Here is a 4,381-nt window from a genome sequence, read left to right on the forward strand (position 1 = left end):
TGCCTGTTGGCCATCTGCATTTCCTCTTTGGAGAAGTGTCTTTTTAGCTCTATTGCCCATTTTTTTGATGGGGTTGTTTACTTTATTTTTGTTGAGTTTTGTCAGTTCTCCATATATTTTTGTGATTAATCTTTTATCACCAGTTTTGTGTGAGAAAATTTTTTCCCAATTAGTGGGCTGTCTGTTTTTTGTAATGTCCCATCTATTTATCCTTGCCTTCACTATTGTGGCATTGGTTGCTCTATCTTAAAAGATGTCGCTGAAGTGTATGTCGTGTAGTGTTTGACCCCTCTTTGCTTCCAGGTATTTTATGGTTTCTGTTCTTATGTCTAGGTCTTTAATCCACTTCGAGTTGATTTTTGTGACTGGAGTGAGGTACTGATCTAGTTTCATTTTTTTGCATGTAGCTTCCCAGTTTTCCCAGCACCATTTTCTGAACTAACTTTCTTTGTTTCATTGTATCTTCTTTGCTCCTTTGTCAAAACTTGTGGGTTTAAATCTGGGCTTTCTATTTGAATCCACTGGCCTATATGTCTATTCTTGTTCCAGTACCATGCATTTTTGATTATCATGGCTTTGTAATATAGCTTGAAGTTTGGGATTGTAATGCCTCCATTTTGTTTTTTATTAGACACGAGGGTTTTGGCTATTCAAGGTCTTTTGTTGTTCCATATGAATCTCATCAATATTTTTTCTATTCCTTTGAAGGATGTCATTGAGATTTTTGTTGGGATGGCATTAAATCTGTATATTGCTTTTTGGCAGGATGGCCACTTTGGTGAATTTAATTCTCTCAATCCATGAGCAGGGGATGTCTTTCCATTTCATGGTGTCTTCTTGTATTTCTTTTAACAGTGTTTTGTAATTTTCTTTGTAAAGGTCCCTTACGTCTTTTCTTAGGTTGACTCACAGGTATTTGATTCTTTTTATTTTAATTGAAAAGGGGATATATATATATATTTATTTCTTCTTCTAATTGGTTGTTTGTGTATAGGAAAGCCACTGATTTTTTTTAAAGATTTTTTTTTAAGATTTATTTATTTATCCATACAAAACTGGGGTACAGGCCAGAGATGCAGAAGGTGAAAGGGTTCACCAGAGACAGAGTGGGGAGCAGAACAGGCAGATAGAGGAAGTACACTGCTGAGGGGAGCAGCGGGCAGGGCAGGAGAGGTCTGCCACGCCATGTGGAACTCCTCAAAGGCAGGCGGGGATCAAACTCATGCGGAAGATGCTTTAGCTTCTTAGTGCAGTGCTTTAACACGCTGCACCACCAGGGAGGGCCCAGAAAGCCTCTGATTTTTGTGTGTTGATTTTATATCCTACCTTGCTAAGCTGGTAGATGATTTTGATTAGTTTCTCTGTGGAGTTTTTAGGGCTTTCCATGTAAATTAACATATCATCTGCAAGTAAGGATAGTTTTACTTCTTCTTTCCCTATTTGGATTCTTGTATGCCTTCTTTCTGTCTTATTGTTCTGGCTAGAACTTCCAATGTTATGTTGAAGAGCAGTGGCGATAGTGGACACCCTTGTCTTGTTCTGATCTCAAAGGAAAGGCTTTCAGCTTTTCTCCGTTGAGGATAATATTAGCTGTGGGTTTGTCATTTATGACTTTTATCATGTTGTGGAGGGTATTCTAAGCCTTGTTTTATTTCAATATCTCCTGTTTTTCCAGCCCCTACTGTGTGGAATTATGTCTGTCATCTCTGCCAGTGACGCTCACGTGTCTCTTGTGGTGTTCAGATTCTTCTTGTAAATCATTGACTCCTTGTTTCTGGGATGTGCCTGTTGATCTTTGTAGCCTTCTGATATCCTGTGTTCCCTCTATGCTTGGATGAAGCTGTGGTGGGTCGTGTGCAATAGAATGTTGCAGCTGTGCCTGTGGTTGAGCCAGTTACTTGTTTTGTTTATTTGCTGAGCACTTGGAGCCTTGCAAGGCAGTACCTTACTGGCTCAGAAGTCTTCTGGCCACTACTGTCCAGTAACACCTTGAGTCCTAATTCTGCACACCCCCCTAGTTATGCAGGCTGCCAGTCCTCTTTCAAGGTATCCAGGGCTCTTTGTACCCACTCATCGCATTCTCTCCCTGAGCAGTCTTTCCCTACCACTTGCAGGAGTGTTAATGTGCCTGTTTTTGATTCAGTGTAACCTTCCCCCGCCCTTTTATCTAAGGGGCTTTGTGAACTTGCTTGCCCTACCTTAGTGACTAATGCCTGGAACCAGCCATCAGGCCTATGCTGTGGGTGTGGGTGAAAGGGTTGCAAGCCTTGCAGCTACTTCAGTCTTGGGATCCAGATTTTCCTCCCCACCTCCCGGGCTCTATGTGCCCACTTGTTCACTCTTTTCCCACATCTTGGGTTTCACTCACTGAGCAGAATGAGCAGGAAGCCTCCGTCTGAGGCATTGTAGCCTAGGCACTCCCCCTGATCATAGTTGCAGGGTTCAGCTTATCCTGTCTGTGGTGCTTGCAGATAGGAGTTCCCTTACCAGAACTCCCCAATAATCGATTCTCCCTCAGTTGTCTTCCTTCTAATGAGCCCAGGGTGTTATCATCTGAGTTGAAACTTGTAGCACTTAAGTCTATAGTCCATTTTCATATATTCCTGTGCAAGCTTGGGTTAGCTTTGGCGTCTTTACTCCACCACCATCTTGCCCACTCCCAAGCTGAGCCAGTAGCTTTGCCTAGCACTTAGGTACTCTGTATTGGATCTGCTGATTTCCTCAGCCTAGGTTCCATTCACCTCCAAGTCCTTAGCGAGGGCCAAAGCAGCTCCTGCATCCTGCCGCACTTCCAGGCTCCTGAGTGTTCCCAGGAGGGAGTTCTCCTATCAGAACTCCCCAACTGCCAATTCTCCCTCAGTTATCTTCCTTCTAGTGAGTTCAGGGTGTTCTCATTTTGGCTGAAACTCATAATATGCAAGTCTATAGTCCATTTTTAGTCCAAAATTCCTGTGCAAGCTTGGACACAGTGATCTTGGCATCTTTAATCTGCTGCCATCTTGCTGTTCTCTCCCATCAATCTTTTAATAGCCTGCATTTCCTTCTTTAAAATCTCCATTTCATTCTTCAATTTATTAGTCCTTTTTGTCTTCTTAATTTTGTTTTAATCAAGGTGATTCTAAATTGCTTGTTATGTGAAGTTCTTCCATGTCATTGTTATTGAGTTCAGGGGGCTGATACTCTTTTTGTGATATGTCCTTCCCCAGAGCATTTGCTTTGTTAGTTGTATTTCCCCATCTCTCTTTTTTTTTTTATTTTTTCATTTATTCTATGTGCTGGGCCATTGTGCCACTGTACTGGTAGGCAAATCTTCAGGTGCTCCTATTAGTATGTCAGGGACTGGTGGCCAGACTGATTCTGGTGTGTCACACCAGAAGTCACAAGAGAATGGTGCTGTGGTTAGGTTGATGGGAACTGTCCCTGAAGATCACCAAGTCTCTGTAATCTGCTGGTCCCTTCCCCTATATGTTCCTTTCAACCTAGAATCCTGGCTATGGTCTATGCATGTGGTAGGTGTCACATAGACTTTAATACTGTGTGTGGGACAAAAGGAACTCACCCAAGTAATTGTTGCTTCATAGGTATCTGGACACTCCCTCTGCTTTCATGACTTTACTTGATGTTCCAGATGGGGTGCATGGGTACATGGGTACATGGGGGGTGGGGTTGGTGTATCCCATGGCTGTGTGATGGCCAGAGAGCACTGTCTGGATTCCACTAATCACCTTTGTTTGCTGGGGTATCCCACTATCTTTACTTGTTTCCACCACAGATGTTCAATATTCACTGGCCACCAACAGTCCTGTGAACTAGAAGGAACTTCCCTGGGGCTGGCTGCAACTTTTGTTTGTGGTCCCTCCCGTCCACCTTTACTCAGTTCCAGAAGGAGTGCTGGGGCCAACTGTTCACCTTAATGGTGAGCTCTTACTCTGTTCTTAATTAGTTGCAAAATGGATCACTGGCCACCAATAGCCTTACAGTTCAGTCTGTTCTTTCTTGGGGCCAACTGCTTACCTTTGTTGTGAAACACTCTCTCTGCCTTCACCTAGCTCCAGAAGGGTGACACACGGTCTCTGGCTTTCAAAAGCCAGATACACAGGCCAGTGATATCCTGGGATCCATGGTTCACTTTGATGGTAGAGCCTTCCTTCTGCCTTTATATTAATAAGTATTTTCAAGAATTCATGATCGTGATGATGGAAATTATGTTGCTAATAACGTTAAGGGGTTGATCTTTGGACATGATATGGCAGCTCTGAACTCTTAGATAGTCAGGGACAGAAAATAGGTGTCTGGCATCTTTACACAGTCAACTTTTTGATAAAACTTCTTTAAATTTAATGAGTTCATATATAGTTTTGTTTTATGTTGAGTGAGAATC

This window comes from Condylura cristata, unplaced genomic scaffold (assembly GCF_000260355.1).
Source record: "Condylura cristata isolate star-nosed mole 26May11 unplaced genomic scaffold, ConCri1.0 scaffold00071, whole genome shotgun sequence".
NCBI classification, from domain to species: domain Eukaryota; kingdom Metazoa; phylum Chordata; class Mammalia; order Eulipotyphla; family Talpidae; genus Condylura; species Condylura cristata.